At 50.0% G+C, this 18,070-nt stretch overlaps 1 protein-coding gene and 1 pseudogene across 1 annotated transcript in view; one reads left to right on the top strand and one right to left on the bottom strand.

Annotated features, from left to right (window-relative positions):
• The window catches only part of ADAT2 (adenosine deaminase tRNA specific 2), a 628,714-nt gene that overhangs the window by 585,435 nt on the left and 25,209 nt on the right, over positions 1-18,070 (bottom strand). The window lies entirely within an intron of this gene.
• LOC136577142 (rab-like protein 3) lies at positions 93-1,944 on the top strand (annotated as a pseudogene).

Here is an 18,070-nt window from a genome sequence, read left to right on the forward strand (position 1 = left end):
GCGCCGCCGCTTAGCAATGATGCGGGTACCTGCAACCCGTACACAATGTAGTTGCGTATAGGCAGCGGGTATATCCGCGACCATGGAGCACAATGAGCTCTATGTCACAGATATCCGCAGTAAAATAGAACATGCTGCGTTCTGTTTTCTGCAAGTGATTACATAAGTTGGACCCGCTAATTTGAGCGGAATTGTGCAGTCCAATACATTTGATTGATCTATGTATTACCGCTGATCAAACGCAAGTGGAATTTGCAATTTCTATCCAGTCATGTGAGCCCGGCCTAATGGTAGATCTCTACTTTTTTATCAAGTGACTGGGGACCGCTCAACGAGGCCAACAGTCACTGCTCCAGGCAGTTCGTGACCGTGGGTTGCTGGGAGCAAGGAGATTTGAAATTTCCTGGGCTCCGCGGCTCCTGCGAATGTGTCCGGCAGTTTGCCGGGGGGCGTATGTGCAGAAGCCGGAAAGGTCCATGGAGGATGATCGTATCGGAATTCAAATGCGGAGGCCTCCGGGGAGATGTTTCATCTCCTCGCACTAATTGCATCAGTGAGGGGAGATGAAACTTCACCTTTTTAAAAAACTTTTAAATGATCGCAATTTGATCCCCGTGACATCTCCAGGCTCTCGGCTATCTCTGGTAGCTAGGAGCAGGGAGATTTTAAATTTCCCTGGCAATCCTTGACTTTTGCGCATGTGTCCGCCATAATGCTGACAGGCGCATGCACTGAAGCCGGGGTCAGGTCCATGGATAAAGATCCCATCGGGGGACAAATCCACGGACCTTGGGTATGTAATTACATCTCCCCTCACAGATCAATCCGTTAGACGGAGATGAAACTTTTACTTTTAAAACTTTTTTTTTACACTTTTTAACTCTCTGTGATCACCGTTATCCGATGGTTGGATAACGGTGATCATGTGACTAGGAACCACATATAGCCGTCCCCGGTGACATGTCCCTGCACTCGGCTATCTTTGACAGCCAGGTGCAAGGAGATTTTGAATTTGCCGGGCTCTCCAGCCTTCTGCGCATGCATGCCACATTGGCACATGTGCAGAAGCCCGTGGTAGGCCCTGATCGCATGGGAACATCATGGAAGAGGGGGGTGAGTATTTTCACCTCCCCTCATGGATCTGATCTACGAGGAGAGGAGGTGAAACTTTAATTTTTTAAAACTTTTTTTCACTTTTCCATGATCACGGCGGTCCCCGATGCCATCTCCTTCCTCCTGGCTACCTTCCGGAGCTGGGAACCCGGAGATTTCAAATTTGCCGGGGCTCCTGGCCTTCTGTGCTACCTCTGGGCACCGACAGCATGGAGCTGTCACGTCCATAGCCCACGGGGCTTTAATTCCTGCAGGATGCATGTTTTACGTCCTCAGGGATTAAAGCCCACTTAGCTAGGATGTAAAGACACTATGGGCTGGTCACTAAGGGGTTAAAAATGATTGCAATAGCTGGTGCTAGGTAACTCAGGTTTTGGAAAATCGTCTTTGGTCCGTTTGCTGTGTCATTACCAAGTCCTGGGGAACCCATCATAGACTGTTAGCTGTTCGGCGGATGTCCGGCTTCATGAGTATTGGAATAGGACCCCGTAGGAGAAGACACTTTATATAGAGTTGTGGGACGTTGAAGGGTCGGTGGGAAGTGCATGCAGCATGAAAAGCACCAGAGCCGTGTTCTACAATGGTGTTAACGGTATTGTCCTCGTTCATGATCTCACAAACAAGTAGACATCTCATAACATGTACCGCTGGTCCTTAGAAGCTTTGAATCGAGATCTACAGCCAACGGGGGTGCTGGTGACCAACGGGGACTATGACCGGGAGCAGTTTGCAAGCAACCAGATCCCTCTGCTGGTAATCGGCACCAAACTAGATCAGATCCCAGAGGCAAAATGGAACAAGGTTCTAAACCACACTGCGTTTTTTTGCTGAGGACAGCGATCACAGGCACTGGCAATACAGGGCGCTGGTGTCCTGTTGCCATGGCAACCAGCCAGGCTCTTTGCGATTATATCGTGAGAGCCCGGCTACTTCACAGAGGGAGCGCGCTCCCTCTGTGAACCCTTCCCATGCCCCGATCTACATAGATTGCGGCAGGAAAGGAGTTAACAGCCAGGGGCGCATCTCTGATGCAACCCCGCTGTTGCAGCTGCCGGATAGTGCGAGATTGCTTGGGATCTCGCGCTATCCCAAGGATGTAAGTTTACGCCTTGTTGCAGTAAGTACCCGGCTGCCAGGACGTAAACTTATACCCTGGAACGAGAAGGGGTTTAAAATGCCTCCACCAAATGTCCGGCTTCATCATTGTGTCATATGTGATGGATCTTGAGTCCCAAACAGCCTCACCCGAACCAAAGATTGTGAAACAAATACACAAGACACTTTCATTTGGTGTTTAATTGACAACATTTTATTTGAAATAACATTATATTTTTATTCAGTGTCTCAAATGTAAGATCAGACCAATTGCTATAAGTAGACACTGAAAATGGCGCATCCCCGACTCACGAAGAGTCATCATTCAGCACTCAGGAGAGGAAAAACCCCCTGTGGAGGAAACCTCTGGGGAGCCATGGCTGGAGGACGGCCCTCCCTCTGGGCTTAGGGGGTTAATGCCAATATGTAACAGCATCTTTTATCAGAATTGGTACATTTTATCATACTTACAGTAATACATCCTATAACAGAACATTACATATGACAGTTATTAGTAAACAAGGCGAGGGCAAAGCAGAGGCCCCGTGTGATGCCTAATGGAGATATCGAAATGTGACCTCTCCGGGCAGCGGATACTGGATATGACGGAGATCTGGCTGCAGCATCTGTCATTGTATGCCGCAAAGTGTTTAGCGAGGCGGCGTGGGACTGGGGGCGGGGCGCGAAGGTGAAGGAGATTCGAAAATAGTGAGGGTTTAGAGGGAAGGGGAGGAGCTACAGGCAGGAAAAGACGAGAGCGGGGAGCGGGAAAGCAGTAAGGTGTTAGTCAGCGAGAGAGAAGGAGCGCTAGAGAGAAAACGGGATTAAAAGTGAAAGACTGCGTGAAGAACGGTGAGAGCGGAGTGAAGAGACGGCCGGAGAAAGACAGGAGTGTCGGGTGGAAGAGGACGCCAGAGGAGAAGAAAAGGAGGACCGGGACCAGCGAGTGGAAGAAGGCAGACGGCGAGAGGAGAAGAGCGGGATTATCGAGTGGAAGTACAGGCCGAGGAGGCGAAGAGAGTGCGGGACTATCGAGAGAAGATCGTTCCAGCGCCAGCCCAGAGGAAAAGTTTTTCCCTTGGATTTACAAATATGGAGGACTTACAAGGCCTAATCAAGGAAGCGGTGAAAAAAGATGGGACCCGGTGGCTCGAGGAGCTGCTGGCGGCATGCCGGACACCAGCGGTCCAGGCTACGAACACCGGGCAAGAGGAACGTCGCCAGGAATCGGGAGAAGATGTCGGCATTCAGGAAGAGGCTCCACGAGGCCGGCCGAGGAGAAGGAAGCAGCCGCCGGTAAGGCTCAGCCCGAGCCCAGCAAGGAAGAGGGGGGGGCGGAGGGACAGCCGTGTCGGCGATTGCCCGAGAGGGTCCGGTAGCCCCGGCGGAGGAGGGGCGCCGGTACCTCGGCGCGCGACAGAGAGACCGGCAGCACAGGCCCTACGGTCGGCAGCCAGCGGGGACACCGAAGGCCGAGGACGGACTTCGGCAACGGGGACTGGCTCCAGGCATCGGCATGAGCGCGCATCCGGGCGCAGGACCACAACGGCGGCAGCAGGTGAGCTCAGGCCGAGCGAAGAGCGGCAGGGAAGCGCGCGGTTAGGCCGCTCGTCCTCCCAAGATGGCGGCCCAGCACGTGGGGGGGGGAGGGTAGCGCACGAGGTGTGCAGCAGCTTTGGCCCAGGCAGGCATATAGGAGGCAAAGGTAGGGGGAAGGGAAAGGAAAAGGCAGCCAGCAGGCCTGCATATAACCCCCCTACACATAGTCCGGAGAGTTGTAGCAGCGAGTATAGCAGCAGTAGGGAGGGGGGGAGCAGTTTAGGGGAGCCCATAGGGGAACCAGCTAGTTCCGAAGAGGAAGGCCACACAGGGAGGGGGAAAGGGGCAAGGAGGCGACAGCATTTTCCCGCCAGCAGGCCTAGCAACCGCTTACAGCTGCAGTCACCCCGGCACGTAGCAACCCCTTCACAGGATACAGCCATGGCGAGGCAGCAGCCTCCGGGCCAGATGCCATTCTATGACCCTAACGAACCGACGGTTTCCTACCGTCGGTGTTACGTTAACCCACGATACACTGCCCCGCAAGCTGAATACTCTGATTACACCTACCCACAACCCCAGCCCCCGCGCAGGAGCTCCAAGCGTCAGGGCCAGGGGGCAAGGCAGAGGCAGAAGGCGCGAGCCAGGCAGGAGAGGCAGGATCGGTTAGAGCGGCAGCGAGCGCAGCAGTCAGGCTTGGCATGCGTAGGTAGGGAGAGGGGCCGCGAGTCAAGTACCAGCAGCGGGTTAGAGGAACCGCAGCGATTGGTGGAACAGCCTCGGCAGTCGGACCCGCAGTTATCCCTCTATCGGGAGGACCGGGAACGTCAACGGTGGCGAGACCACGATCACAGTCGCTCAAGGCGGGAACAGCCTGGCACGTCGCAACCCCACAGCGGAGGAAGGGCACTGTATACGGCAGTGCATCAGCCCGGATATGAATCGGTCATGAGCCGCGGGAGCGGAACAGCGGGGACAGCACCCTTGGCAACGCCGGAGGTCGGTCCAGCTGGTGAGTCCGAAATTTACGATTTGATAAAATGTTTTATGGATCCCGCAGCGGGTGCGGAGAGGAGTGATGTGGTTGAGTTGTTGCGGTCGCTGCTGAGCCGGATGGAACAAAAAAGAGGGCTTTTAGTGTCCTGCGCTCCAGGGGGTTCAGGCCCGCCTGTGGGTAGCACCGGTGGTAGCTCAGCAGCGGGTTCGGAAATAGACCCGTCAGCGGGTTTACAGTTTGGTGATTCGATGTATTGTGGTGTCGCCCCATTGGGGGTGGGTCTGACGGATGAGTTGTTGGAGAAGATTAGGAGTGGTTTGTATATAGATATATGGTCCCTGCTTTCGGCGGACCACGTAATGGTCGATAAGGAGCGTGGGTCAGAGCGCGGTTCTGACAAAAAGCCTAAAATTGCAAAGACCTTCGGTAACTGGTTGCAGGCGTATATGGTGATGGTACACGTTACGTGCCAGCACCAGCCTGCAAAAGGTCCGGAAATGATGGTGTACTTAAACACCATCTATAGCGCTTATCGGCTGCACGGGGGTGCGGCCTGGTGGCGCTATGACGAGGACTTTAGGCGTCGCATTTCGGGAAAGAGCCACATCAGTTGGGCTTCTAAGGCCACTGATGTATGGATACAACTAATTTTAGCGCAGCGGCCGGCTAAGGCGTCCTTTCCAGGGGCAGCCGCGGGGGGCACATCCCAGCAGCCCGCGGCCTCCTCTAGACCAAATGGCTCTTGTTGGCTATACAACGAGGGCCACTGCAGGTTTTACGCCACCTGCAAGTTTAGACACGAATGCTCGGTTTGCGGGGGCCAGCACGCAGCAGTGCGCTGCTTCCGCAAGCAAAGAGCAACGCCCGTGGTGGGCGGCGCCGGCGGCCATGCGAACGCCGGTGAGAAGCCGCTTCCTGGATCCGTGGTTAGACAGATACCACAGGAAACAGGAAGCAAAAATCCTTAGAGCGGGATTTTTGGAGGGCTTTAGAATACCTTTTTATGAGCAACAGATAACGACGCTATGCCCTAACTTAAAGTCGGCAAGAGACGACATTGAGTTAGTGACAGAGAAGGTGATGAAAGAGGTGCAGCTGGGCCGTATGGCTGGCCCCTTTAACGTTCCTCCATTCGAAAATTTACGGGTATCCCCATTGGGCCTCGTGCCTAAGAAGGAATCCGGAAAGTTTCGGCTCATCCATCACTTATCGTTCCCAAGCGGGGGATCGGTAAATGACGGTATTTCGAAGGCAGAGGCAGCCGTAGCCTACACGTCGTTCGACTGCGCGGTACGTTTAGTGAGGTCGGCGGGCAGGTTTGCACAGCTGGCAAAAACCGATATAGAATCGGCTTTCCGGCTGCTGCCGGTTCACCCGGACTGTTTTCATTTGCTCGGTTGTAGGATCGAAGACAGGTTTTTCGTGGACATGTGTCTGCCGATGGGATGCTCCATTTCATGTTATTTTTTCGAATTGTTTAGTTCGTTCTTGGAATGGATGGTACGTTATGAAACGGGCATCTCATCGGTGATACATTACCTGGACGATTTTTTGTTCGTCGGTTCAGAGACATCGGGCGATTGCGGTTTCCTATTGGCGAATTTTCAAAGGCTGATGCGTTTAGCGGGGGTCCCGCTGTCGGCAGAAAAAACGGCGGGCCCGGTCACGTGCCTGACCTTCTTAGGCATCGAGATCGATTCGGAAAGCATGGTTTTTCGGCTACCGGCGGAAAAAGTCGCAAAGCTGCGCCAAGCGGTGGGGGACGTGGCCCACTGCAGGAAAGTGACTCTGCGACAGATGCAGAGTCTCTTGGGCTTGTTAAACTTCGCGTGCAAGGTTATCCCGATGGGGCGGGTCTTTTCCAGAAGATTGTCCTTAGCGACGGTGGGAGTTCGCGAGCCGCATCACTTCATTCGGGTAACAGCAGGAATGAGGACAGACCTGCACATATGGAAGGTTTTCCTCCAGTCCTTCAACGGGCAGGTGGTATGCCCCAAGGAGGATGTGGAAAGCCCGGCGATCAGTTTGTTCGCCGATGCGGCGGGATCGGGCGGTTTCGGGGTAATTTTTACAACCCATTGGTGCAGGGAACCCTGGCCGTTGCTATGGAAAGAGAGAGGTTGGACAAAAAATATCACGTTGCTGGAATTTTTTCCGGTGGTGGTGGCCATCGAGGTATGGGAACCAGAATTACGGGACCGGAAGATTTGTTTTTGGTCCGACAATGCGGCGGTGGTGCACACCATAAACAAGCAAACTTCAGCGTCACCGCCGGTGTTGTCATTGTTGAGACACGTGGTATTGCGGTGTTTGCAAAGTAACATTTATTTGCGTGCAAAACATGTCCCGGGTTGTGACAACGGAGCGGCTGATGCACTCTCTCGTTCACAGATGGACCGGTTCAGGGAGCGGCACCCAGAGGCGGATGCCGAAGGGGTACGGTGCCCGCCTTCCTTGTGGAACCTGGCCGAGGAGAGCTACTGAGGCTGGTGGAATCATCGGTGTCTGGGTCAACGTGGAAAAGCTATAATGCGGTTTGGGCAGCGTGGTTGAGTGTGTTAGGAGGAACGGTAGTAGGAGGTGCTAGAGCAAGGGCGGCAACGTTGGACTTGTTGGCGAGAGTGCGGGATAATGGGTCGTCCGTGTATGTGGCCAAGAAACAGCTGGCAGGGGTGGCTTTCCTATTGAAGTTACACGGTATGGCAGACGTGACAAAGGAATTTGTGTTCCAGCAGATTATCAGAGGTTGGAAAAAGGAGAAGGCGGGCGTGGATGCACGGCGACCCATTACGAAAAAATTGCTATTTAAGTTGTTTCAGGTGTTGGAGAAAGTGTGCTCGGATGCATTTGAAGTTTCGTTATTTAGATCAGCCTTTGCGCTCGCTTTTTTCGCGGCGCTGCGCATCGGCGAGCTGGTCCCGGCGAGCAAAGCAAAACCGGGTGGCTTGAGGCAAAGGGACGTGATTGCCACGGAATCAACGGTTAAAGTCTGCGTCAGAAAGTCTAAAACGGATTTGTACGGTAGAGGCGATTGGCTGTCCATTAGCAGTTTGCAGGATAGATGGTGCCCGGTGGGCATATTGAGGCGTTTTATCGCAAAGCGCCCAGCGGTGGACAATTTTTTAGCACACGCATCGGGGGCACCGCTTACCCGTTTTCAGTTTGCGGCGGTGTTGCGTTCGGCGCTGAGGGAGTTGGGACTAAATCCGATGGAATTTGGAACCCACTCGTTCAGGATCGGGGCCGCTACGACTGCGGAAGCGCACGGCATGTCAGAAGATGGTTTAAAAAAGTTAGGAAGATGGAAATCGCAGGCTTACAAGTCTTATGTTAGACCAGACCGGGTGATTGAAGTAGGTGAGGATTGAGAGGCAGTGTAGAAGCGTGGATGTTTCGTCGGTTATATGGCATCGTAGTTATATGTTTTAAATGTGTTGGGTTTGTTGTTTTGCTATATCACCTCTCTATTGCAGTGCACGAGCCATGGCATGTGTGGATCATTGGACACTCCTTCATATATTGGGCAGAGAAGAGAGCGGCAACACGACTCATGGGCAGGAACTTGGGTCTGAGCGGAGCGTTGGTAAATTGGGTGGGAGTGCGGGGGCTGCTTTGGCCCCGTTTGCTACAACTGGTGCTAAGAATTAGCAAGTGGACCCCCCGGAAGGTTATACTGGTCGTTCATGCCGGGGGGAACGATTTAGGATGCACTAAGATGAATGACTTGTTGGTACTCATGAAGCAGGATTTGCTTCGTTTCCGGGACTGTTTTAATGACTGCACCCTGGTCTGGTCGGACATAGTGGCTCGGAGATTTTGGAGAGGGGCCAGGAACACGGACGCCATCGAACGTGTAAGGAAGGTCATAAACCTGCGCATGTCTCGTTTTGTGCAATCGCTGGGTGGAGTGGCAGTCCGCCACTGGGAGCTGGAGGACAGGGAAAAAGGGGCCCTGAGGATGGACGGCGTGCACCTCAATGAGGTGGGTTTGGACACCTTTTTGTCCGGACTGCAGGACGGAGTCGAGATGGCACTGGAGAGGGTTGGCGGGGGGGGGCGGTATGCGCCATAGGCGTACGGCGCATGCCGCTTGGCCGGGAGCTTCCCATGCGGGCTACGGCGCAATAGGAAGGTTTACAGGCCCATGTATAGGGGCTTACGAACGTCCTCTGGGCCGTTACAGTTTTGACAAGAGTTCAGTTAGGCATGGGAGGTTTAGAGTTAGAAAAGTTAGTAAAGTTAAATTTAAATAGTAAAGTTAATATATATGTTTGGTATTATTTAATAAAGCTGTGGCCAACCCACATTTTTCAGCAAGAAGTTGTGTTGTTATGTTTTTTGGGTACAGGTCAAACGAACTATAGGTAAGTAAAAGGTGCCCCCAGTCTTGTATGCCGCAAAGTGTTTAGCGAGGCGGCGTGGGACTGGGGGCGGGGCGCGAAGGTGAAGGAGATTCGAAAATAGTGAGGGTTTAGAGGGAAGGGGAGGAGCTACAGGCAGGAAAAGACGAGAGCGGGGAGCGGGAAAGCAGTAAGGTGTTAGTCAGCGAGAGAGAAGGAGCGCTAGAGAGAAAACGCCCACCCGCCCGCCCAGGGGAGGGTGGAAAGGGGGGTTGGTTGTAAGGAAGTGGGAGTAGGTAGGAAGTTGTCACAGCAGGAGGTATGGCCGGGAGCTTCCCATGCGGGCTACGGCGCAATAGGAAGGTTTACAGGCCCATGTATAGGGGCTTACGAACGTCCTCTGGGCCGTTACAGTTTTGACAAGAGTTCAGTTAGGCATGGGAGGTTTAGAGTTAGAAAAGTTAGTAAAGTTAAATTTAAATAGTAAAGTTAATATATATGTTTGGTATTATTTAATAAAGCTGTGGCCAACCCACATTTTTCAGCAAGAAGTTGTGTTGTTATGTTTTTTGGGTACAGGTCAAACGAACTATAGGTAAGTAAAAGGTGCCCCCAGTCCCCCATGGATCGCTAGGGATAATAGACATGATCTGGCTGGCTGCGCAGTTATGGCTGATCGGGCTGGCTAGGTAAATATGGCTGATCTGGCTGGCTAGGCGGGTGTCCCCCTCCTCCCTCACAGATGGTGAAGCTCCAGGTCTCCAGACACACCAAGCACCACGCTGCATCTGGCCGTATCCCCTTCTATCATGGAGTTTTCTTGGATAGGCTCTTTATGACATAGGCCTAGCTGTGGATGACATCAGCACAGTTGCCGTGGTTACTGCAGGTGTTTATCACCAAGGCCTCATCCACTTGAAGTCACCCATAATTAACTGTTTAATGACTGATACTGTCCTTTTCTACAGAAGCCTATTAAAAAATAAAAAAAAATAATTGCAATGTAAAGTAGGTATGGTAAGTGTTAACCCCTTAGTGACAAAGCTTTTTAGTTTTTTTCTATTTTCGCTTTTTCCTCCCCCCTTTTAATAAAATCGCTGTATGAGGGCTTGTTTTTGCGGACCGAGTTGTATTTTTTAATAGTATTATTTAATGTGCCATATAATGTACTGGAAAAACGTAAAAAAAATTCTAAGTGGAGAGAAATAAAATAAAATTAAATTGGTACGTCTTATTTCTACGGCGCACAAACTGCAACAAAAATGACATGATAACTTTATTCTATGGGTCAGTGCGATTACTACGATACCAAACTTATATAGTTCTTGCTTTTGTTGTACTAGTATTTTTTTCAAAGACAGAAAATGGCTTACTGCGTGAGGAGTGCATATAGATGCATCCTCCTCTCACCATGCAGGTAGCTGACTACCAAATGGAGGAGCCAATAACACCTGTGAGGGCACCGATGAAACACCCACTCAGGGCTCAGTCACACGGGCGTTTATTGCCGCGATTTGCGCATGCGCATGCGTCCGGCGATTTTTTAAAACCATTGCTTTGCAATGGTATCGGACACATGAGCGCTTTTTATGCGCTCGTCCGATAAATTAGAGAACAGAAATCGCAGATCGCACCTATCTGCGATCTGCGATTCCTGTTCTCTTCTCTATATGCGCTCAATGGGGCCGGCGGCAGTAGCGCCGACCCCAATGAGAACATATAGAAGACAAATCATTCTTCTCTGCCACAGCTGGAACAGCTGTGGCAGAGAAGAACGATGTTTGCCCATTGAATTCAATGGAGCGGCAATACAGCCGCTCCATTGAATTCAATGGAGCGGCAATACAGCCGCTCCATTGAAAGCAATGGGCTGCCGGCGTGCGCGGGGTTAATTGTTGGGAAGGGGTTAAATATATAACCCCTTTCCTGCAATGCATCCTGAAAAGTGAAAAAATAAAAAAAAAGGATGTACTCACCTGCTCCCGGCAGCCTGAGATCCCCGCGGCCGTCCTGCAGTGGGTGTGAAGGGGGTGTGACTCAGGCTTGCCCCTGATTGGCTCAGCCTGAGCCAATCAGAGGCTGATCTCAGTCACACCCATTCATGAATTCATGAATGGGTGTGACTGAGACTTGCTTCTGATTGGCTCAGCGCTGAGCCAATCAGGGACAAGCCTGAGTCACAGCCCCTTCACACCCACTGCAGGCCGGCCGCCGGGATCTCCAGCGGCCGGGAGCAGGTAAGTACATACATTTTTTTTATTTTTTCACTTTTCAGGATGCATTGCAGGAAAGGGGTTATATATTTAACCCCTTCCCGACAATTCATCCCACACTCGCCCGCAGCGCTTGCATTTAATGGAGCCGCTGTATTGCCGTCTCCATTGAATGCAATGCGCTGGACAGCTCCGGCCCGTTTCTAATGAAAAGCGGCTAGGAGCAGATTTTCGGGCGATTTTTGGGCCGATTTTTCGGCGCCGGTCACGCGATTTGCGCATGCGCATCCGTCATACGATGCGCAAATCGCGTGAAAAAACGCCCGTGTGACTAAGGCCTCACACTGCCTCCTGATAATGAGGGGGGTGGATGCTTGGTGTAGACTCCCACACATAGTGGATACAGGGTGCCAGACCATTCTGATATATGTAGTTTACCATGCAGACCAGCAACCTATTAATGACGCCATGATAATTTGGCGGGTTGCCCTGCATATCCATCAGTGAACCACATTGGTACTGCCACCCTGGGCTTCCCCTGGAGTCTTAATGCCACACTGCATGTGAATGATAGAAAATAAATGCAAGGCATTGGTTGGATGTTGGCCAAGATACATGAGCCCACTAACCATTTCACGGTTCCTTGCGTTGTAGTGGGTCCCTACACTAATATAAATGCATCACGGAAGGGAAAATCAAGAATTAAAAATTTGCAGTGTGGCATTAAGACTCCAGGGGGAGCCCAGGGTGGCAGTACCAATGTGGTTCACTATGGATACCCCTGTTTGCCCTGTGTTCAGAATCATACCCATTGTTGCCCTAATCTACTTAGAGGACACATGGTTTGGTCGATAATGGAGAGAACACCTGTTGGATTTCAGGGTGCAACTGCATAAATTCCAGGCCGCATTGCCCACTTGTAGAGCCCTTGAGCGGCCAAAACGATAAAGAACCCCCGCAAATGACCTAATTTAGAAAACTAGACCCCTTAATGAATTCCAGTAGGGGTGTACTGCATATTTTGAGCTTACAGTTTTTGAATGAAGCTAGGCAAAGCAGAAAGAAATAATTACAATTTTTATTTTTTTGGCAATTGTGTCATTTTAAAAACAAGTTTTTTTTGTACAGCATACAAATGAATGGAGACTTGCACCCCAAATGGATCCTCCTGTTTGTCCTGTGTTCAGAACCATACCCACTGTAGCCCCAATCTACTTATGGGACACGTAGCTAGGCCTATAAAGGACGAAACACCCGCTGGATTTCAGGGCACAACTGAATAAATTCTAGGCCCCATTGCCCACTTGTGCAGAAAAAAATTGACTCCCTAAAATAATCCCCCCCATCTCCATTTTTTCCCATTCTTTAAATCTTAAATAAAAGTAATAATGTAAGCTGCATGGTATGTCTGAAGACAGGGGTAATTACAGAGGCAGGTTGGAATGGGCACATGGGGCAATTAAACCGGGTATCCCTCCTGCTCCCATACTTTTTGGGGGGTACTTCTTGACCTCAGCGGCAAGGATGGGGTGTAAAAAGTGGCGCTCTGTGAGGCTTCATAATCTTGCTGAGGTGCGGCGGTCTCACATAGAAGGTGCTCAGCAGGCTGCTCCTGGAACTGCAGGAAGGCAAGCGTTCCTGGATCTTCTTGTAAATTACGTATTACAGGTAGCGGTCCGAATAATGCCGGACTCATACAGCCGTATGTGGAATCTGCTTACGGAGGCCTGCAGTGGATCCCAGCTTTGAGCCCGGCCGTGGCCCTGCATATGTCCGTGTACTGCGCATAACTGCGTCCTCACACAGGCGGTCATGCGCAGTACACCTTTATTTGCTTATATTTCCCGCGCCGCCGCTTAGCAATGATGCGGGTACCTGCAACCCGTACACAATGTAGTTGCGTATAGGCAGCGGGTATATCCGCGACCATGAAGCACAATGAGCCCTATGTCGCGGATATCCGCAGTAAAATAGAACATGCTGCGTTCTGTTTTCTGCAAGTGATTACATAATTTGGACCCGCTAATTTGAGCGGAATTGTGCAATCCAATACATTTGATTGTTCTGCGTATTACCGCTGATCAAACGCAAGTGGAATTTGCAATTTCTATCCAGTCATGTGAGCCCGGCCTAATGGTAGATCTCTACTTTTTTATCAAGTGACTGGGGACCGCTCAACGAGGCCAACAGCACTGCTCCAGGCACTTCGTGACCGTGGGTTGCTGGGAGCAAGGAGATTTGAAATTTCCTGGGCTCCGCGGCTCCTGCGAATGTGTCCGGCAGTTTGCCGGGGGGCGTATGTGCAGAAGCCGGAAAGGTCCATGGAGGATGATCGTATCGGGATTCAAATGCGGAGGCCTCCGGTGAGATGTTTCATCTCCTCGCACTAATTGCATCAGTGAGGGGAGATGAAACTTCACCTTTTTAAAAAACTTTTAAATGATCGCAATTTGATCCCCGTGACATCTCCAGGCTCTCGGCTACCTCTGGTAGCTAGGAGCAGGGAGATTTTAAATTTCCCTGGCAATCCTTGACTTTTGCGCATGTGTCCGCCATAATGCTGACAGGCGCATGCACTGAAGCCGGGGTCAGGTCCATGGATAAAAATCCCATCGGGGGACAAATCCAAGGACCTTGGGTATGTAATTACATCTCCACTCACAGATCAATCCGTTAGACGGAGATGAAACTTTAACTTTTTAAACTTTTTTTTTACACTTTTTAACTCTCTGTGATCCCCGTTATCCGATGGTTGGATAACGGTGATCATGTGACCAGGAACCACATATAGCCGTCCCCGGTGACATGTCCCTGCACTCGGCTATCTTTGACAGCCGGGTGCAAGGAGATTTTGAATTTGCCGGGCTCTCCAGCCTTCTGCGCATGCACGCCACATTGGCACATGTGCAGAAGCCCGTGGTAGGCCCTGATCGCATGGGAACATCATGGAAGAGGGGGGTGAGTATTTTCACCTCCCCTCATGGATCTGATCTATGAAGAGAGGAGGTGAAACTTTAATTTTTTAAAACTTTTTTTTTCACTTTTCCATGATCACGGCGGTCCCCGATGCCATCTCCTTCCTCCTGGCTACCTTCAGGAACTGGTAGCCCAGAGATTTCAAATTTGCCGGGGCTCCTGGCCTTCTGTGCTACCTCCGGGCACCGACAGCATGGAGCTGTCACGTCCATAGCCCACGGGGCTTTAATCCCTGCAGGATGCATGTTTTACGTCCTCAGGGATTAAAGCCCACTTAGCTAGGATGTAAAGACACTATGGGCTGGCCACTAAGGGGTTAAAAATGATTGCAATAGCTGGTGCTAGGTAACTCAGGTTTTGGAAAATCGTCTTTGGTCCATTTGCTGTGTCATTACCAAGTTCTGGGAAACCCATCATAGACTGTTAGCTGTTCGGCGGATGTCCGGCTTCATGAGTATTGGAATAGGACCCCGTAGGAGAAGACATTTTATATTAAGTTGTGGGATGTTGAAGGGTCGGTGGGAAGTGCATGCAGCATGAAAAGCACCAGAGCCGTGTTCTACAATGGTGTTAACGGTATTGTCCTCGTTCATGATCTCACAAACAAGTAGACATCTCATAACATGTACCGCTGGTGCTTAGAAGCTTTGAATCGAGATCTACAGCCAACGGGGGTACTGGTGACCAACGGGGACTATGACCGGGAGCAGTTTGCAAGCAACCAGATCCCTCTGCTGGTAATCGGCACCAAACTAGATCAGATCCCAGAGGCAAAATGGAACAAGATTCTAAACCACACTGTGTTTTTTTTGCTGAGGACAGCGATTACAGGCACTGGCAATACAGGGCGCTGGTGTCCTGTTGCCACGGCAACCAGCCAGGCTCTTTGCGATTATATCGTGAGAGCCTGGTTACTTCACAGAGGGAGCGTGCTCCCTCTGTGAATCCTTCCCATGCCGCGATCTACATAGATCGCGAGCAGGAAAGGAGTTAACAGCCAGGGGCGCATCTCTGATGCAACCCCGCTGTTGCAGCTGCCGGATAGTGCGAGATTGCTTAGGATCTCGCGCTATCCCAAGGATGTAAATTTACGCCTTATTGCAGTAAGTACCCTGCTGCCAGGACGTAAACTTATGCCCTGGAGCGGGAAGGGGTTTAAAATGCCTCCACCAAATGTCCGGCTTCATCATTGTGTCATATGTGATGGATCTTGAGTCCCAAACAGCCTCACCCGAACCAAAGATTGTGAAACAAATACACAAGACACTTTCATTTGGTGTTTAATTGACAACATTTTATTTGAAATAACATTATATTCTTATTCAGTGTCTCAAATGTAAGATCAGACCAATTGCTATAAGTAGACACTGAAAATGGCGCATCCCCGACTCACAAAGAGTCATCATCCAGCACTCAGGAGAGGAAAAACCCCCTGTGGAGGAAACCTCTGGGGAGCCATGGCTGGAGGACGGCCCTCCCTCTGGGCTTAGGGGGTTAATGCCAATATGTAACAGCATCTTTTATCAGAATTGGTACATTTCATCATACTTACAGTAATACATCCTATAACAGAACATTACATATGACAGTTATTAGTAAACAAGGCGAGGGCAAAGCAGAGGCCCCGTGTGATGCCTAATGGAGATATCCAAATGTGACCTCTCCGGGCAGCGGATACTGGATATGACGGAGATCTGGCTGCAGCATCTGTCACCCCATGGATCGCTAGGGATAATAGACATGATCTGGCTGGCTGCGCAATTATGGCTGATCGGGCTGGCTAGGTAAATATGGCTGATCTGGCTGGCTAGGCGGGTGTCCCCTCCTCCCTCACAGATGGTGAAGCTCCAGGTCTCCAGACACACCAAGCACCACGCTGCATCTGGCCGTATTCCCTTCTGTCATGGAGTTTTCTTGGATAGGCTCTTTATGACATAGGCCTAGCTGTGGATGACATCAGCACAGTTGCCATGGTTACTGCAGGTGTTTATCACCAAGGCCTCATCCACTTGAAGTCACCCATAATTAACTGTTTAATGACTGGTACTCTCTTTTCTACAGAAGCCTATTAAAAAAATAAAATAAAATGATTGCAATGTAAAGTAGGTATGGTAAGTGTTAACCCCTTAGTGACAAAGCTTTTTAGTTTTTTTTTATTTTCGTTTTTTCCTCCCCCCTTTTAATAAAATCGTAACTCCTTTATTTATACATCGATGTAGCTGTATGAGGGCTTGTTTTTGCGGGCCGAGTTGTATTTTTCAATGGTATTAGTTAATGTACCATATAATGTACTGGAAAAACGTTAAAAAAAATTCTAAGTGGAGAGAAATAAAGAAAAAATCAAATTGGTACGTCTTATTTCTACGGCGCACAAACTGCAACAAAAATGACATGATAACTTTATTCTATGGGTCAGTGCGATTACTACGATACCAAACATATATTTCTTGGCTTTGTTGTACTACTTGTATTTTTTTCAAAGACTTTTAATTTTTTTTAAAATCATTTTCTGCCGCCATCTTCTGTGCGCAATAACTTTTTTATTTTTCTGCTGACATAGTTGTGCGATGGCTCATTTTCTGCAGGACATCCTGTAGTTTGCGTTGGTACCATTTTGGAATACATACCACTTTTTGTTCGCTTTTTATTGAATTTTTTGTGTGGAAACAGAGTGACCAAAAACTTGTGTGAACAGCCTCATTGAAATGAATGGGAGCGTTGTACAGCGTTTAGTGCTGGAAAAGCAGCGCTAAATGCTTTAGAAAGATGTGGCTTGGTGTGTTTTTGGAATGTCTAGAATGAATTATTGGATTTACAATGATAGGCATTCTGCCATGACAGCCCTGAGGCCTTTCAGAAGGCCGAGGCTGCCATGACACCCGCACGACTCCCTCCGACTTCATCGTAGGGGGCCGTACGGGATGATGTTCAGGGGATTTAAATGCTGCTGTCAGAATTGATTAACTGCTCCGATGAGCAGTTTATCACACCTGTTGCTACTTGGTGTCGGCTGTAAGAAACAGCCCGTGCCTGCGATGTATGGAGGGAGATCGCCTCGTAATCATTTTTCATAAATAGACCACCGATACAGGCCATTGCAGGTGACATTATCTGTCCTCAGCGTTATCACTGTGTTCTCTGTGCTGTTACATAGGACTGCAAGTGACATCTGCTGTACTACAGTATATCATCTGTTCTCAGCATTATCACTGTATTCTCTGTGCTGTTACATAGGACTTCAGGTGACATCATTATCTGTCCTCAACGTTATCACTGTGTTCTCTGTGCTGTTACATAGCACTGCAGGTTACATCTGCTGTACTACAGTACATAATCTGTCCTCCGTCTTATCACTGTGTTCTCTGTGCTGTTACATAGGACTGCAGGTGACATCATCTTCTTTCCTCAGCGTTATCACTGTGTGTTCTCTGTCGTGTTATATAGGACTGCAAGTGACATCATTATCTGTCCTCAGCATTATCACTGTGTTCTCTGTGCTGTTACATTGGAGAGCAATTTAACAGTACTGTACTGTACTAGTGTATTACACGTCGCTGATGATGGAGAAGGGTGGGTTGCACTAGCAGCAGAAGGAGGAGGAGATGCCAAGCAGGAGATCACATGGGTGCAGCAGCAAGGTCACGTGGGCCGGCACATGCCTGTGATATTAGAGTCAACCAATGTTAGTAGAGAAAAAATTTTGGCTAAAAAAACAGCCTTACATGAAATCGGCCTTAGTAGATGTCAATGCTAGTAGAGGTTTTACTGTGTATACTCGTATATATATGAAATTAGAC

This window comes from Eleutherodactylus coqui, chromosome 1, assembly GCF_035609145.1.
Source record: "Eleutherodactylus coqui strain aEleCoq1 chromosome 1, aEleCoq1.hap1, whole genome shotgun sequence".
In the NCBI taxonomy this organism is placed as follows: Eukaryota; Metazoa; Chordata; class Amphibia; order Anura; family Eleutherodactylidae; genus Eleutherodactylus; species Eleutherodactylus coqui.